The 19,872-nt window shown below is 33.9% G+C and overlaps 1 protein-coding gene and 1 pseudogene across 1 annotated transcript in view; one reads left to right on the top strand and one right to left on the bottom strand.

The window, feature by feature from the left end:
- The window catches only part of LOC123948982 (zinc finger protein 133-like), a 49,898-nt gene that overhangs the window by 20,410 nt on the left and 9,616 nt on the right, over positions 1 to 19,872 (bottom strand). The window lies entirely within an intron of this gene.
- LOC123948683 lies at positions 11,209 to 11,780 on the top strand (annotated as a pseudogene).

The raw sequence follows: 19,872 nt of genomic DNA on the forward strand, positions 1-19,872 counted from the left end.
AAAAAGAGGATTTTTGAAAAAGAGAAAAAGAGCTTTGCTGTAAAACGTGTCCAGACTTATAAGAAGAGTCTTTATATTATCCCATAGCTATGAAATGATCTAATTTATCCAAAGACTTCAGTCTAAAAATCAGGTTCTTGTTAAAGATTGTGTATGAGTACTTGCCTCTCCTAAGAATTTCCAAATTTAGAGGTTAACATTGACACATAGACAAAAATGAAAGAGAACAAACTTCCAATCTAATGATATTTCAGATATGCATACTTCTATTTGTATAGGAAATGTATATAGTCCTTATTTTGTTTTTCATGAGCTTCATTTTAGTAAGGGGGGAAGTAAGGGGCTTTACTAAATGTGCATTATGAGTAAAGTAATTTCAGTGCATTTCATCATTTATTCCTAATTGTAAGTATTAAATGTATAAATATTCCCATTTTGAAATTAGGCTGTTTTAAGCAGGTCTAGTAACCTGGATGAATTAAATAGTTGATAAGCTTTACAGATGAATTTTAACTCTGATGCTTTGACACTAAGTCTGAAAAAATTTTGGCTTTGATATATAAACACTAGGTAAATGCAAGTGCCCCCCAACACACACATACATAAAGCGTAAAACAGGGTTGCAGACATTTTTTGTAAAGCACCATATTTTAGGTTTTGCTAAATGTGTGAGCTCTGTCACGGTACTCAGTGTTGCCAATATAATAGGGAAGAAACCATGAGCAATACGTAATCAAATGAACAATAAAACTTTTTTACAAAACTGGCTGAAGGACAGATTTGGCTTATGGGTGGTAGTTTGCCTACCCCTGGCTTAAAATGATGCAGAACCTGGAATAAGTTTTTACCTTCTACCACAATAACCTGAAAAATAATTGATATGTTAACATAATATAACAAGGAAAAATCATATGATAGAATTAAAAGTTAAAAAGCAAGAGAAAAACAACAGCATTAGAAGGAGTAAATAACCAATGATCTAAACTCTTCTGAATATTTCTGAATATTTTATGTAGGTTTCAAGAGAGAAGCTAAATTGAAAAGCAACAGAAACTTAACAGAGACAACCTACATAGTGAATTAAAACCAGAAAAAGTCAGGAACATGTGACCAATATGCAGAAAGGAAATCTCAAAAGTCTTCATGGTGAAAATGCAATTATCCAGAAGAACTGCATATCTGTAGAAGTCAAGGTGACTGGAGTCTCATGTGCAGAATACCATAGAAAAGAGGGCTACACAAGAGAGCTCCAGAGATCTGTAAAAATGGTCATCCTAGAGCTCCTAGCTGAGGAACGATTCATGTAATCATGAGGAAACTAACCCAGACCAGTGAAAGAACAATCGATAAGGATTATATTACCACTTAATCTTAAATAAAACTTGAGTCAGGAATAATTCTTGTTGTCACAAGCCAAAATGGAAAACAACTCATGACTCAGAAAGCTTCAAGTAGAGTTGTGAGAAGGGTTTTGGCTAAGTAGTGGGGCAAGATTAGTCATAAACTCAGGGCTGCGCTGGTTTCATCTAACAGATTTTAAAAAGCAAGCCTCTAGGGAATCAAATGTTTTAAAAATAAATGTTCTTCTGAACAAGATCAAGAATATTTATAGACATATGAAAATATCCAATACGCAAGAAAGCAAAATTCACAACAGTTGGTATTCAATAAGAAATTATCTGTATGCAAAGAAGAAGACAATCTATAAGACGGTGAAAATTTAATCAATAGAAAGAGACCCAGAAATGGCACAAAAGATAGGATTAATAAACAAGAGCATGCCAGCAGTTATTATAAATATATAACCATAACTTGAACTATATATGTCTCAAGAAGTAGAGGAATGCTGAGATTTTGAATGGAGGATGTAGAAAATCCAAACCATAATCTAAATCAAACTTTAGACAAATAGAAAAATGAACATTGTCTGAAATAACACATGCAATAGCTGAGATTAAGGGCAGATCAGTTACTGCAGAAGAAAGTATTAGTGAACTGGAAGTCATAACAATAGAAACTATCTAAAATAAAGATAAAAATAAAATAAACAGACCAAGAAGAGAGAGAGAGAGAGAGAGAGATATTAGAAAATAAAACATAAATAGGGCATCAGAAAGCCATGGAATAATTTCAAACAGCCTAATAACACATACATACAATTGGAATCCCTCAGTGAAAAGGATCAGGAAAAATACTTGAATAAGTAATACAAAAATATCTCTCAGTTTAATGAAAACTATAAACCCACAGATCTTAGAAGCTCAATTAATCCTAAACACAAAATATATTTTGGAATTTTTCCTTTGGACAGTTTTTTAAAAACTTAGAATAAACAAATAACAATATTACTTAATATTTTCCCATCATTATAAAGACCTTTATTCATTTTTAATTTTATTGTACAACTAAATTGTTTTTTCCAAAGAGAACCTACATGGATATGCATTTTCAAGTTATCATATATAAAAATGCTTTTTCAAGCACACATAAAAGAGAATTTGGATATAAAGCAGTTGGGATAACTAATTCTTCACCCATTTATGTCAGCCTTTACTCATGTATTTTGTCATTTGGTGTTTCCATAAATTAAAATGTTAAAATTAGGGGTCCTATATACTGAGGTAACATCCATCCAATAAAGAATAGACTGCATTTCCTTTTATGAGGACCTGCCTAATAAAAGAAAAAATTTTCTCATCCTTGCCAACATAATTACTTTTTGTGAAAAATCAAATTTTTTGAAACCTTGATCTTTCCTCTTTAAATAGAAATATCAAAAAATACACACAATTGCCTATTAGAATCCAACAAGCAATATTTTTTACCTTAGGATTCGTTTTACAAGAAGGCAACATAACATGCCATTCAAATTGATGTGAGATGTCAAAGTCATCAGTTCTATTTTTGCCATTTCTAAGGCTTTAAAAAAATAAACTTTAGCATGAACTTCACTATTCTTCAAAAGAATTCTATGTACATCTAGAAATATAGATGTGATTTATCATTTCAAAAATGTTTTGTTACTTTGGGTCTAAAAGTCTCAATTCACTTTCTGGTACTGTGACAATTGCCCCAGTTACTCTACATCATCTTTTTTTTTTTTTTCCCCCTATTTAAAAGTGGGGAGAGAGTTAAGCTCAGTCAGTTTCAGTAGTGGTGTGACATCAGCTGTCAGATAAGTCATTCTAGAATACAACAGTTAAAAAAAAAAAAAACTTTGAATTTTCCTAGTTTTTGTATTCACAGAAGCAACAGAGGCATGCCACATATTTATAATGTAACTTAGGAGCTAGTCTTAAACTTCCTATATAAAAGGAGCAAATGAGCACACTCCTTCTCATATCTTTAAAAATTGTCCCAAATATAATTCTTTGGAACCAATTCAAGTATCCAGTCATAATAAAAATAATCTTATAATTTTGGAAATAGACTTTCATTGGACAATTGTATCCAAAGATTCAAGGGGCCAGGAAGTGATAAGAAACTAATTTTGTATCAGTTTTCTCACTGAATGAGGAAAAAAAAAAAAGACCTCTAAGTTTTATGTATTAATGGATCCTGAGATTAATTTGGGGCTATCTATAAAGAAAAAACAGTGTCCAGTTAAGAATGTATATACTGGAGAAAGGTCACACACAGTGTGAAGTAGTGTTGGTCCTCTCCTGATGCCAAAGTAAGAACAAATTAGTGACAGTTATAGAGGAATTTGTAGCTGATTAGAAAAAACTTATTTTAAAAACTCTCCAGAAGTTTCAGATAGCGGTCTGGTGGATATTTAGTTTCCATAGAAGGAATTGAATAATGGGTAGGAAGTTGGAGGACAATGAACTATAATTCTGTTTTGAGGGGCACCTGCATGGCTCAGTTGGTTGGTTTTGGCTCAGGTCCTGATCTCAGGGGTGGGTCATGGGATCAAGCCCCATGTTGGGTCTCCACAGTGAGCAGGAAGTCTGCATGGTGAATCTATCTTTCTTCCTCTCCCCCCACTTGCATATGCGTGCATGCACTCTTTCTCAAATAAATAAATACATCTTCAAAAAAATTTCTATTTGAGTCTAAATATGTCACTCTAACAAAGTTGTTTCCACTACTTAATTTTGTCTATTTAGTAAAATGAAATTTGCCAATAATTGCCTTAATCTAATTCTAAAAGAATTTGAAAAGTGGATTTATTTTTTAGCTTAGTACTGGGAAAATGTTTCGAAATAACGTAAAATAAAACCCCTAAATTATTCCTCAATGACACATCCTAGGAATGATTTCGTTCATATATTTTTAAAATAGAATGTATACTGCAGCTTCTATTTTAAAATATTTACTCCAGAGTGACTTTTATAGGAATTATTAATAGAAAATATATCACATATGAGCCAGTGTAATGAAACAGATATATTGCACATCAAAGCAATGAAATTGATTCATAGGTATTCATAAATCCTAAATCATTCAAAATGTTTCATATAGAAGTTTGAATATTAAAAAGAAATTATACACACACAATTTTAAAAGTTCGGTCATTAGAATAGTATTCATAAACCATTTTCTAAACCAGCGCCTAGATTTCTTCTCCTGATCTCTCTTTTCAAACCAGCTACGATTTTGTTTCTTTTTTGTTATTCTGAATTTCCCAACTGATAACACATAAAATTGCCATTCACAGCAATATGAATAGTTATTTTAGCCAGAAATTTTAGATAAAGTCCTATAATTGATCTCGTTCAAAGCCATCTGCTTTAGTAGAAGAAGGAAGAAAGGCACAGAAATAATTGCTATTGTTATTGTGGCTATGCCTGTATTTGCTTCCTAACCAAAATGCTGAGCCACCTATGCACACTTGCAGCAAGACTCAGGGTAGTCCTCAGGGTCTGACATATCTGTTACCTGAAGACAAGGCCAATTATACAGTTATTTATAATGTATACAGTTATTCCAATTTCAAAATAAAACAGAAGTGTATTTAATCTTTATCAGATATTTTCATAGTCTGGAGTGGTTTCTAGCAGGCTTTTTAAAGCAGAGTAATCCAAAACCTTCCTTTCAGAACTGTGTTACTTAAATAAAATGAGCCAAGTGAATTTTTTTATTCTTCTTAATCAGTTTTCTCGGACAACTATTTCACAGTTATCTAGTATGTTGTTTCTCTTAGAAGAGAAGATGGGGTACAGGGAAATAAACAAATAAATTCATCCCATCATGAAACAAAGTAAATAAATGCAGTGTTTTTGGTTTTGTTTTTGAGTTTTTTGGGTTTTTTTTTTTGACAAAAGTATCAAACTGTTGAGAATGTCATTACTTGGATTTTTGATGACTGTTTACTCCTCCAGGAGTAATGGGGACATAAAGGAAATACATTTATCTTTATTTTAATTTGTTGGAGCAGACATTTGATGGTATTATCCTTTATACCTTTTCCTTGATTCCTATTCCAGGTCTTTCTTCCTATGGTGCTTGGGAAAATCTAACTGCAGATTAACCTCTTAAATAGTCAGGGACAAATACCTGTAATCTGCATCAATCTTCAGCATGGATCTATAAATAACTACTAAACTACTAAACGTGACACAGCCATTCATCAGAACTGTGGACCAAATCTTTTTATGACTGGAAGTGACTATTACCTAATTCATTATTAAGCTAATTAACTAGAATATTGTATGGAAACAGTTTTATGTTGTCATCTATCACACTCTACAAAGAGCACTCTTCCAGAATGTCTCTAGGTAAATATTTTCATTAATTTTGGAAATTTATTATCTCATCCCACTTCCTCTGCCCAACTGCCCTATAACATCTAAATGGGATTAGTGTTTTCCAAGAAGAAATGTTATCTCCTGCCTTCCTTAGTGCCTGTCCCTTTCCAGTTAGTCATTTAACTTTCACCTCTGTGTCCCAGGAAGATAGCTACACTCATGAATTGCAGCAACACACACACACACACACACACACACACACACACACACACACACACCCCACCATATATTATACATATTAGTGCATTTTCATTTTGTTCATAACATCCTAAGTGTATATTAGAATATGTTTTGTATAATATTTAGGTAGCTAAGGAAACATGCATGTCAAATTAACATCACTGATAGATCAATAATGCTATGTAATAGCCTATTATGTTTCTAAAGGAAGCATTAGACTTAAGCTAAACAAAGTAGTGTTTTTCTTACATCTCAAAATGTGCAAGGGCAGGAAATCCATGGATGGTGAAGCTACTCAATATTTCAAGTTCTACCTTTATTTTTGTTCTATAGTCCTTAATACATTGGTCTTTGTCTTTATGTTTGTCAGTTGATACTAAGGGAATAAGTAGTATATAAAAAAATCACATTTACACACAAATCTGTCTGGTTCCAAATTATATAATCTCACCTCCAACCACCTTACTCTACCCACAAACACACATACCCAGTCCATGAAAATATAGAGTCATTGTCTCATGTAGATCACTAGATAGATGTAGAGATCTATTGACATTTAAATTCCTGAAGCTGAAAGATGAAAGTGAATACAGGCACACACTCCTTAGTGAATAAATGTAGCACAAAGATAGAGAGATGATAAAAAGACAAAAAAAGTTGATGAACTTCTCACAAGAAGTGAGCTTTCCCTGAATCTTTTTTCATGAAGTCTCAATTGGGAATTATTAGAAGCATGGAATACCAGTAAAGTACTAGGTTAACTGAGATACACTGCAACATTCAAACTAAGATATTCCTTATTTACTCTTCTTTTTTAAGGTCGTGATCATATGGACTAAACTATCCGCAAGAGGATGCCTCCAACTCACTGCTTTTTACTTTGTGACACAGGTTTTATTTTATAGCCAGATTTTTTTATTGTTTTGCTTTGTCTTTATGACAACTATATCCATTTAAGATTGTAGAATAGGACAATAACCATGCTACAAAGATAATGAAAAACATTATCTTCACATTTATCTTTCCGCAGCCTCCATCCCTCTGCTATTCACTGAACAAGATACTCTTACGGAAGACAACAAGAGTACTTAGCCTGGGCTTTATGTAAAACTGATGGATGAAAATAGGGATGATTTATGCAGTTCCGTGTCTGTAACATTATCTTTCTATGATCTTAAAAATACAAAATTTAACCACTATATTTCAAAGATAAACATTTCTTATGGTAAGACTACGTAACATACTCATCTTACATATCTTTCAAAGTATTCTAAGCGTCTCTTGCAGGTGTAATACTTCCTTCTACTTTGGAAAATATTAAAAGTTCCATTTAAGGTGCCTGGATGGCTCAATGAGATAAGCCACTGCCTTTGGCTTAGGTCATGATCTCAGGATCTTGGGATCAAGCCCCTCATCGGGCTCTCTGTTCGGCCAGGAGCCTGCTTCCCCTGGTCCCCGCCACCTGCCTCTCTGCCTACTTGTGATCTCTCTCTCTGTCAAATAAATAAATAAAATCTTTAAAAATGAATAAATAAATAAATAAATAAAAGTTCCATTTAGTTTTAAGTGTGTGTGTGTATCTGTGTGTATATGAACTGTGATGAGCAGGGAAGGTCATATTGATAATGGTGTTGATGATAACAACATTAAAGCTAAGTTTCATTGAGTTAGTTCCTATATCACACAGTAAGCAAGTGCTACAGATTAACTTCATGTGAGATGGCATGCACTTTGTAGAAAATGGTTAGAATCTGGGGTAATGTGGCAGGGGTCATGGTAATAATATAAACAAAAAGATAGTTGGAGTTACAATTACAAATTCATCTCATGAAGATCATATATTGGTAAGATTTCTATGTATTTATCATCTTGGCACCATTTGATTAGTTCTTTTGAGTTAGGTCTCTATATAGCATTAATAAATAAAACATATTTTCTGAGAAGGAAAGCACTGTTACCTTATTATTATTTCCATTGTTAGAGATATTAGAATATTTTATACAATTTCTCTTTCATGAAAATATTTATATAGAATAAATTTCAAAAAATATAATTGCTATAGTATATGCATTAAAATTTAATGATACATTTATAATTTATCATTTATCTTTTCAAATGTTATATCATTTCATACTCCTCCTTGACTATGTATAAGAATTCATTTTTGGGGCACCTGGGTGGCTCAATCAGTGGAGAGTCAGACTCTTGATTTTGCTCAGGTCATGATATTGGGGTCTTGGGATAGAGCCCTGCATCAGGTTCCACTCTCCGCAAGGAGTCTGCTTGGGATTCTCTCTCATCCTCTTCCTCTGAGCCTCCCCCCAAAAATAAATAAATAAATATTTTAAAAAAGATTTTATTTATTTATTTGACAGAGAGAGATTACAAGTAGGGAGAGAGGCAGGCAGAAAGTTAATGGGAAGCAAACTCCCCGCTGAGCAGAGAGCCGGATGCAGCGCTTGATCCAAGGACACTGAGATCATAACCTGAGCCGAAGGCAGAGGCTTAACCCACTGAGCCACCCAGGCGCCCCTAAATAAATAAATCTTGAAAAAAGGAAGAATTGGCTTTTGACTACTTATTGGGTCAGTACTGATTTTTTTTAATTTTTAAAACTATTATATTAGAAAAGATTGTACTATTGTTCTTATTTGTACTTCATATATTATTAGGAAGGTTAAGAACATATTCATATATCTGATTAATTTTTATTATACTTATGATTTTTCTCTTCATGTCTTTAATTATTCTAATAATTCTAATAATTCTTTTAATAATTCTTATAATAATATATAAGTCATTTTAATTATTTTAGAACAGGATGAATATATGTAAGGCCTTTTCCTGCACTTTATAGAAGAATTGTAAAGAGATGAACAATAAAAAACTATATTAGCATATTTGTGATAAATATAAATTATTACTTTTGAAGAAAGCAAATACACAGATAGCTCAACATTATGTATATTTTTTAATCTAACACAGCTTGCCTTATTTAAAAATAAACCTAGGCAGCAAACTAAAAGTTCAAGTTTTAAGCTAAAACTGAGATAGATCCTACCTATAGAAGGAAGAAAATTTATTTCATGGTGCTTGCCTTAGAAAATATGCTAATCCAATGAAGACTGAAACATCCTTAAGAAAAAAATGATCACTTTACTTTTAGTATCTACTCTCTCTTTGTCAATATAAATATACCTCTAATTTCAATATATGTATCCTCAACTTAAATAAAACATATCCCTAATAAAATAGCCATTTTGGGACCAAGTCATTATTAGAATTTAAAAATGTTTTTTAAAAACATTCCAAGAAAATAAGACATTCAATTAAAAAATTATGATAAAAAGAATTTTACATACATATGCAAAAGTCTTTTTCAGAAATAGCCAGCATTTTTATTTTAGAAAGTAGGCTTGTATTTAATTTGTCAATGACATTTATATATTAACTACACCATTATAAATCCAGCAGTTTGGTTGTATCCTAACTGGTAACACTGAAAACGTCAACACATTGACTTGTTTCATAGAGCTTAGTACAAACAAATCAAAGATCTGAGGTCAATCTTTATGTAATTTGTGGTGGGAAATGTTTTTAAGGGATGGTTAGAAATTCAGTTGATCTACTTCCAATGGTCTGTATCACCAAAGCTCATGAAAAAAAAATAGTCACTTCCATATTTTAGCACTGTCCTGATGACATTAACCAACATGTTGCTCAACTTTGACTGAAGACAATCTTACAAAATAATTCTTTTACAACTTGATGCCGTGAAAATATCTTTTCTTGGTAGGAATCAATATGCCTTTATCTGATTATTAATCCAAATGATTTATATTAGCTTACTGAATGTTCCTATCTATAATTTTCAGAAATGAATTTTTAAAAAAATTTTAAAGATTTTAATTATTTATTTGAGAGAGAGAGACAGAGCATGAGCAGGGAAGGAGCGGAAGGAGAGGGAGAAGCAGACTCCTGGCTGAGCAGAGAGCCAGACAAGGGGTTCCATCCCAGGACCTTGGGATCATACCTGAACCAAAGGTAGACTCTTACCCAACTGAACCACCCAGGTGCCCCAGAAATGAATTTAATATTCAGTTACTTTACCCTTCAGGGATGTTTCTCTCTCCTCCTTTTTATGATCTTTATTTTCTGCTAGTAATTCTTCAAATACATAAATGTGCACACATGTATATAAATACACATGTGTGGATCTATTTAATCTGCACTTCAAATCCTTCCTATAAAAATATGTTATATACAATAAAGTATATATATATTTAAATGTACATATATTTATCATAAAAATTAACAAAGTAAAATCACCTCTTAAATCTTCAACTTGAGACTGATGTTTGGAAAGTATTAAGATATGAACATAAAAGGGGAGTTGGGGCACCTGGGTGGCTCAGTGGGTTAAAGCCTCTGCCTTCGGCTCAGGTCATGATCCCAGGGTCCTGGGATCGAGCCCCACATCGGGCTCTCTGCTCAGCAGGGAGCCTGCCTTCCCCCTCTCTCTCTGCCTGCCTCGCTGCCTACTTGTGCTTTCTGTCTGTCAAATAAATTTAAAAAAAAAAAGGGGGGGGTTATTGTACAGGATATTTTTAACCCCCCTCCAATACTAATGTCTTTTGCATTGAATAAAGGTGTGACTTCTAAAAATCGAAATAAATGCATGTTAGTTCAAAACTTTCCCTTCCATGTATCATGTACTAGAGAAATACAGAAGTTTAGGAAGATCTTACAAAAGAGAACAGGAAAATATTACGTATGGTAAAGGGTGGAGGTGAGTGAAAAGAACAGGGAGAGAGAGCACAGATAAATGACATAAACGTGTTCAGGGAACTATCAACAGATTCAGTGCCATACACAAACCTTATAAAATCCTAATCCCTGCAATGTGGCTTTTATTAAATACAGTTTTACATATGCACATACCAAGAGTGAGGGATGATGTTTGAATAAATTATCATAGATAGTTGGCAAACATCAGTAATAAAATGATAGCAAAGAGTCATTGTTTAAACAAATATTATAAGAGGCCCCCATGAAATTCTCTGGCAGCACAAAGGAATGAGGGTTAGGTTCCTGAGATATATAACAACATTCACCTAGAGCTGATGTTACTGAGATAACAAACATTTATCTAAATTCCAAGCATGTCCTTCTAAAAGGATATCAACAAAATAGAGAAAGACTGTTTGGAAAGAAAATAAATTTGGATCCCAAAATGTTCATTGTAAGTAAAACTAAATTTAAAATAAGGAGGCAAGTCATGAGTGATGCGCGCCAGCCTTATGAAAGTGGCTGCAGAGAAGCTTCTAGAGGCTGCAGAGAGTTACACGTCCCAGGCTGCTGACCTCTCTAAGGCTGTGAACTGGAAAATGATGCCCTGCGCCTGGAGAAGCAGGAGTTACTTGAGTACCAGAGGCAAGTGCAGTCCCTCATCTGTGAAGTGGATGCACTCAGAGGAACTGAGTCCCTTGAACACCAGATGAGTGAAACGGAAGTGAATGCCCTTGAAGCTAACTATCAAGACATCACTGGCCGCCTGCAGGATGATATACAGAATATGAAGGAAAGTCGTCTTTGGGAATACCAAGATCTGCAGAATGTCTAGATTCTTGACAGTGAGATTGCCACCTACAGGAAGCTGCCAGAAGGCAGGAGAGAGGGATGGCTCTGCCCCTTCCAAAGGCTTCTTCCCTGAACCTGAGGGAAACCAATCTGGATTCACTCCGTCTGGCTGACCCTCAATCAGAAAGGATACTTCTGATTAAGATGGCTGAAACTGGAGATGGGCAGGTTATCAGTGAAATTTCTCAACATCACCATGACCTTCAGTGAAAATTACACACACTTGGTGCAGCAATAGATTACTGGCAAGAATAAAAAAGAAATCTGTATCTTAAAGAAACAGCTTTCAAATGCCTTTCTGCAGTTTTTCAGGAGCACAAGATAGAGTGGAATAGGAATAATCTCTAGGTCTTAGGAACCAACACTCCTAAAGATTTAGGAAAAAAAGTTTACAACATAATCTAGTTTGTGAAGGAAACCTGTGCTAGAATACTTTTCGAAAAGTATTTTTGAATACCATTACAACTACTTTTACCAACAAGTATCTGACCAACTTGTTTCTGCTTCAGTAAATTTTTGGAAAACTCAAAAATAAAATAAAATAAGAGATAAAATAAGTAGACAAGCAATAATCTCTTTCTCTCTCTCTCTCTCTCTCTCTCTCTCTCTCTCACACACACACACACACACACAAGTCCAACAAAAAGAATTTAACAGAGAGATAGCTGTTTGACATAGATGAAGAACAGAAATCACTTTTGGAATTTGTGACTAATTCCCCAGGGTGTAATGAAAAATGTATGGACATTTCCACAACCAAAAACAGAAGAAAAAGCTGCAAGAAAGTCTGCAAGATAATCTATGGGAAAAACCTAATCAACTAACTGTTGACCAGCAGGAGAAACAGACATCAAATGTGAAGGAGACATGGCACTGTGCTGACCGGGTCATCTACAAAGAACACTGGAATTCTTAAATAAGAATTGGTAAACACACACTTTCAAATGTGGTACAAAGAAGCTAGCAATTAGAATTCCTGGCATATTTGCTCAAAAATTAAGGTGAAATTGCTACATTGACTAAGATTTTTCCAGAAAGACTTGATTAAGTGTGTCCTATTTCTGTTTTGAAGTTCTTTGGAAAAATTAAAAAGCTGGGGCAAAATTTTTAATAAAAGTCAAAAAAAGATCTTAAATCATTACACATTACAGTTAATTTTAATTTTTTTTAAATATTTTATTTATTTGACAGAGAGAAATCACAACTAGGCAGAGAGGCAGGCAGAGAGAGAGGAAGAAGCAGGCTCCCCACGGAGCAGAGAGCCTGATGTGGGGCTCGATCCCAGGACCCTGGGATCATGACCTGAGCCGAAGGCAGAGGCTTTAACCCACTGAGCCACCCAGGTGCCCCGGCAGTTAATTTTAATTTTATTATTTGAATTTTTCTGTATAATCCAAGCTTTCTAGAATGAAAGAAAATTACTTTAATTTTTTATATTTACTGGTTATATTATGCATAAAGACAAGTTTATTACTGAATATACACTAGAATATAAACACAATTTTGAAATTTTTTTATATTCATGAGCAAATTTTATTTTATGTATATTTTTATAATATACCACTTTAATGCTCAGTAAAATATGTCAAATGCATGTTTTTGTATACTTTTATTTAGCTTCTTAAACTGCGGAGTCTCATTACAGTACATATCATCATTTTTAATGCTGCCTAATATACCATATTATTTTAAATTATTCCTTTTTGTTTGTTTAAGTTTTTTTCTAAGTTGTCCATAAGCATTAATGTGATAACACCTGCATTTCTATATGTGTGAGCAAGTCTTCTCATACTCACCTCTTTAAAAAATGTTCTAGTAGTCTGAAATCAAAATTAAAAGGCTATAACTGGATGCATGGGTGGCTCAGTCAGTTAACTGTCTGCCTTTGCTCAGGTCATCATCCCAGGGTCCTGGGATGCCGGGGAGCCACACATCAGGCTCCCTGCTCAGTGGGGAGCTTGCTTCTCCCTCTCCCTCCATCCCTTCCCTGGCTCAAGGGCATGTGTGCATGCACTCTCTCGCTCTCAAATAAACAAAATCTATTTTTTAAAAAGGCCGTAATTTACTTCACTGATTAGTAGAAGAAACTCTCCTATACTTGATGTTAAATATGTATATCAGGAAAGAAAATAACAGAGAACAAAAACAGATAATGTTCTGAGTATTATCAGAAACAAGGGAGAATATTGTAAAGAGGAAATGGGATCTTGGTTAGAATTAGTAAAACTGAGCTCTGTTAAGCTAATAAAAGTTTTGAGGGGAATCTAATTTAAGGCATTCCAACAGTCACAATTTCTTAGATGCAAGAAATATAAATGGATCAATGAAAGAACAGGATTTAACATATAGGAAAACTTTCAGGTGTGAAAAATGTTTCATCTCAGTCAAGTGTTATTTTTAAAGCATTTTGGTTAAATTGACTGAGTACTGAAGTATAAATAATATAATTCTCTGTGTAATGGTAGAGTAGTAGCAATTATGCATCAGCTTGGAATTAGACATCAGTAGACCTGAATCCTTTCACTCAGTGGGATTAAGAAAAACACAGACAGTGAATACACCTAAAAGATTTCTTAAAAGGCTCTGTATTTCAATCCATAGACTTTTGAAAATAAGAGAAAATGGCATTTGTATTCCGAATTGTATTCATGTTAAAAAAAACTGTCAGTAAATATCCTAGTTTCACACATTTATGACAAGAACTTCATTATAATTATTATAAATCAGTGTGCTAAATGTTAAATCTTTGAGATGTTAATTGAAACCTGAGTTATTGAAAAGAAAAAAACTTAAAATCATAAGGGGAAATACATGTCAAATCAAGCACCAGGCAAAAGACCAGTGTGTGTGTATGTGTGTGTGTGTGTGCGCGCACGTGTGTGTGTGTGTGTGTGTGTGTGTGTGTTTGGGTGCTTGAAAATCAAAAAAAGTGAAAATAGTAGGAGATTCCACTATCATACTCACTGAACTTTCCATATTAAAATAACTCTGGATTTTAAATTTGAAAGTCAGATTTCGTAGCACAACATTTTAAGGAAAGTGATTCTAAATTTTATCGATAGGATAGTAACAATTTTAGTTGAGTGAGAGTTGGAATGTTTTTATCTTTGAGGGCCCCCAGATTTTTAAAGACTATTTTATGGACCATATCTAGCAAACATTTTCTATCTATCTATCTATCTATCTATCTATCTATCTATCTATCTATCTCTCTACCTACCTATCTATCCATCCATGCCTTTGTTCATCTACTACTGAAGTCATCTGCTATCATATAAAATACAATTTTAGGGACAGATGAAGTATAAAGAAATTAAAATACTTGTTGAACTACTCTGCAGAAGGAGCATTGCCTGTGAGATGAAGAATGGGAGCGGATGCCCTTGCTTGTATTTGTAGCTGCCCTTAATCGGTATGAGGTCACTAATCATTATGGTTCTTTCAGATTCTACATTTATTTGAGATAATTCAGGAAATGACATCATTATAATTGCCTCCTTCAAAGCAAGGGTGAGTTTGATTTAACAAATCAAACTTTTTGGACACTTTCTCTGAAGCAAAGATGATAATTCATGGTGGCTTCATATAAAAATCTTGAAAGCTAAGAGATGGATTATTTCAGTTTAGCGAAGGCAGGAAGATTCTGCACCTTTTTTTTTTTCTTTTTTTTCTGGTCCCTGCTCCATGACTTACAACTTACTCCATAAGCTTTGTAAACTAGTTTATAGAGATTCAAATGCTCAAAACTGAATGATTTTGAGATCATAATTTTGGAACAACAAAAAAGGGTGAAATGCTTCTTTTTTGGTTCTACAAATTAATGAAGAATACATTTATATTGCATGATATTTGAGACAAGATTTCAGATCCTTTTCAGGAGCCTAACCTTTTGCTGCCTATCATTTTAATTTCAAAAACAGCTTTTCAATGCTGTGTAACTAAGATGGTGGGCTGATTTAATTTTAGAACTGTGTTGTCATTCTCCCCTGATGCTAACAAATGAATATGAGGCAGTTAATGGACTAATGTGCAAACTATGCTATTTTCTGTTCAATAACTATATCAGTGGTATTGTGCATAGCAGATCTCAGGAAAAGGACTATCATTTTACCTTTAGTTACTTAAAGTGTATATAAAAGATTCAAACAAAAGATTCATTGAAATGAAAAGAAAAAAATAAACTTGAATCTAGAAGTCACAATAGTTGATAGGGTAGAATCTTTCTATAGAAGAAGGTGTTTGAGTTGGGCCATGCCTGATTAAACCAGGCTCATGCCATTTCATTGGGTGGTCACTGGACAAGGCTAATAGATAGGACTTAAATTACAGTGTGCAGCCTGTAATAACAATGCTTTATTTTGTTTTCCTAATGAAATGTAGCAATTAAAACCTCTATCATTTGGCAGAAAACAATGAAACTGGCCAGCTAAGCTCTGGAAACACTTCAAGAATCCAAGGTCATTAATTTGAGGGCCGGAATTATATATTCAACAGGATTTTTTTAAAATGTAAATTACATTGTCTCATTCTTGTCATAAACAACAACAAAAAATCAGTTCACCCCTTCTCTCTCTCTTTGCTCCACCTAACGTGGAGCATTTTGATAAGTTTTCACATAGAGTACATTTCAAAATCTTTACCTTATTTAAACAAAACACAGCTACAAATAATAGCCACAATTTTAGCTAATGTTTTCTCATGCCCTGCTTCTAAAGGCCAAGATTTGAGATGGTTTATTAAGATCTAAAGTTTTAATGCAGGCATACACTTAGAAACAAGTCAACTAAAAATTATGCACTCAGAGAAATTAGGTAAAACCTCATTTGAACTATCAAGGTAATAAGTTATTTCCTTTGGGTAATTTACTTATAAATCCTAGTTACTAAGATCCTTAATTGCAACCAAATAAATGATCTAATTGTGCTAATCTGATAGGTTAAGCAATATGACCAAATCTGCATTATAATGTATTATTAAGCATGAACTATCAAAATTAGAAAGTAATCAGCTTTTAGAATTAATCTAAATTCAGAGCTTGATTTATATCAAAGTATTTGGAACTTATTAAGTGAACTGATGTAATCACAAATCATTATTCAACTTTTCTTATATATTGAACTCATTGTTTCAAAAAAATGGCAACAGTGCTCACATACTTGGATTATAGGAGGCTTTAATTTTTGTCTTTATACTTTTCTTTAATTTAAAATGAGTATATATAACGTGGTATGCTGGAAATGAAATGTTTCTTCAGAAAGAAGGAACTTATTTCCTAAGGTTGTATATTCGAGAAGGTTTACTAATATAAGGTATGGTTCAGTAAGACATATAGTATAGACCAGAATTATATTTCTTAAGGAGTTTATATATATAAGAATAAATAGAATTACATGATAAATATATATTCTGAAAAGTTTAACATTAGAATTAATGTATATAATGGAATATTACTCAGCCATAAAAATGAAATCTTACCATTTGCAACAATGTGGATGGAAATAGACAGTATTATGCTAAACGAAATAAGTCAGAGAAAGCAAATACATGATTTTAATCATAATTGGAATTTAAGAAACAAAACAGATGAACTTTGGGGAAGTGAGGGAAAAATAAAGTAAGACACCATCAGAGAGGGAAACAAACCATAAGAGACTCTTAACTATAGGAAACAAACTAAGGATTGCTGGAGGGGAGTGGATGGGGGAATGGGGTAATTGCATGATGGGCATTGGGGAGGGCACTTGATGTAATGAGCACTAGGTGTTATATGCAACTGATGAAGCCCTAAACTCTACCGCTGAAACTAGTAATATACCATATGTTAATTAATTGATTTTAAGTAAGATTTTAAAAAAGAATAAATAGAAGGTAATACATATGCAAGCACATGGCAGATTCACCCTATAATTTGATGCTAGCTAAAAGCTGATCAAGAAGAGACTTCTTAGAGACAATAAGATGATCTGCCTTGAAAGAAAGAGGAAGTAGAAACTGAATGGTTAGTGATGCAGGTAAGCTGGGTCTGAGAACTCGGAGGCGTCCTGCAATACCAGCCAAAATATTCCTTGACTTCATGTAGGATAGAAATCAAATGCAAGCCAGAGAAAGTGAAAACAGAGTTTTGTTAAACAGCTTAAGTGATAGAGTAGAGCAGATGGAGTGCCTGGGAGACTCAGGAAGGAAAGGAGAGTGAGTCTCTCCATCGCTTGGGGTTGGGGTTTGTATTAGAACAATGTCTGGGGTACATGTTCCTTCAGGAATCCAGGGTAGGGTCTGATCAAAGGTGAGTGACAGGTGAAGAATAGGTATTCTTTAAGGAGTATAGATGATCAGCTGAGATTTGTTTGCAGCTGATGACCTGGAATGTGTTTGGGATCTGGCTCTCTTTAGGTCTCGTCATGTGTTTGGGGGCCTAGGACAAAACTCAAAGAATGATTAACTTTCTTGCTTCCCACTTGGAGTGGGAGCTTAGCTTCTGTGGCTTATTCACATGCAAAATAAAGAAGATGAGTCAGTTGGACCTAACAGAAAACCAGCAGAGAAGGAACCTTTCTAAAATGGAGTCCCCTCAGCTTTCCCATCTCAGAAGTATAGGAAGAATCTATGTCAGGTTATTATTATGTGGATGAAAGAAACAAGGTAGGAAGTTGCAGTTTGATTGTGCGTGCGTGTGTGTGTGTGTGTGTGTGATTCACAGGGAAAGAGACAGAGAGAGAAGGTAGAGAAAAAGAACATAGTAAATATAAATGAAGTAACTCCTAAGTGCAAAATTAGGAGGAACCAGAAGATATTTTTTTAAAAAACATGTTGTCTACTACTTGAAGTCAGAAATCTGGAATAGTTTGACTCTGTATAATTTGTTTGAAAAGTATCATAATTATATGAGCAGGACTAAAACTAGAAATACAACTGAAACAGAATTTCTTGTTGTCAAAAGTATGATCATAACACTCATGGGACTCAATTAAAACATCATACTCTCCCAATGTATTACATAAACACCAAAAGACACAGCGTCTTATAAAAGTAGGAATAGTGCTTAGAGGCCACCTGAGAATACAAAAAAAATCTGTTTTTTTTTTTTTTTTTTTCAAATATATATATGGCACATATATATGCGACACTTGCCAGACTCAAAAATGATCCATGCAGGGCATCGAGAGTCCTAAGACTTGGACTCTGCCCTCAAAAGACTTTCTGCCTAATGGAGTACCTTCTACTTACTTCTCATGTCTGGGATTGCTTAGAGAGACACACTTAACATTATCAGGGGTATGTTAATATCTTTAAATCATATGATGAGATGCACGGTTCAGGTTTTTTATTTTTAGGAAAATGGAGAAACACCCAACAATTTGACAAAGATGCTTGACAAGAGTTCCTAGAATTAAGTAAGGGAAACATACTGATATTCACGCTACAATCTATATTTTCTTCTATAAGATGATATATATTTTGTTTCATTTTTAAAGACTGAGTTATTTGAGAGAGAGAGAGAAAGCATGAGTGGGAGGGGCAGAGAGAGAGAAAGAATCTCAAGCAGACTCCATGCTGAGTGTGGAGCCAGAGCAGGGCTCCACAGCAGTGGGGAGGGGGAGGGGGGGACTGGATCTCACAAGCCTGAGATCACTGCCTGAGCTGAAACTAAGAGCTGGATATAACTGACTGCACCACCGAAGTGCTCTTAAGATGATATATGTTTTAATGCAATTTGAAGGCCGGTACACTGGAGATGATATGCTTGCTTTGACAACATGAGGGAAAACAAGGAGGTTCTATGATTTCCTCCCATTGTACCTTCTTCCATGTCAGACTTTTCCAGAAAAATTATAACCTTTTATTAAAACCTGTTACTTTTCATCCTCATAAGACAAAAACAAAACACATAGTGGACTAGTTATTAGGTACTCAAAGTTATTATGTGAAATTAATTTCCTTCCATTTTTTTCTTGAAATAATACAAAACAAAACAATATTTCTAGCACTTCAGTTGGCAGAGATGAAAGATTAGTGGCAGAGGGAAACTGTTCATTCCTTGGAACATTTTAGACTTTTTGTCCAGGAAAGTAGCACTAACCACCCCCTCCCCCCCAAAAAAATCACTGACATATTAATATCTTCTAATTATAGGAGGAATAAAATTCTACAATTTGACTCTTCAGAATGGTGTAGAACTGATAACAAATAAATGAATGCATAGAGAGTCATATGAAGTGATTGTGGAAATCTTTTTTTATGACTAAAACTAAGGAAAACTAGCTCAAATTTCTTTGAGAGTATTTCAGAGAAGTTAAACTGGAAC

The sequence above is a fragment of the Meles meles genome, chromosome 8, assembly GCF_922984935.1.
Source record: "Meles meles chromosome 8, mMelMel3.1 paternal haplotype, whole genome shotgun sequence".
NCBI lineage: Eukaryota > Metazoa > Chordata > Mammalia > Carnivora > Mustelidae > Meles > Meles meles.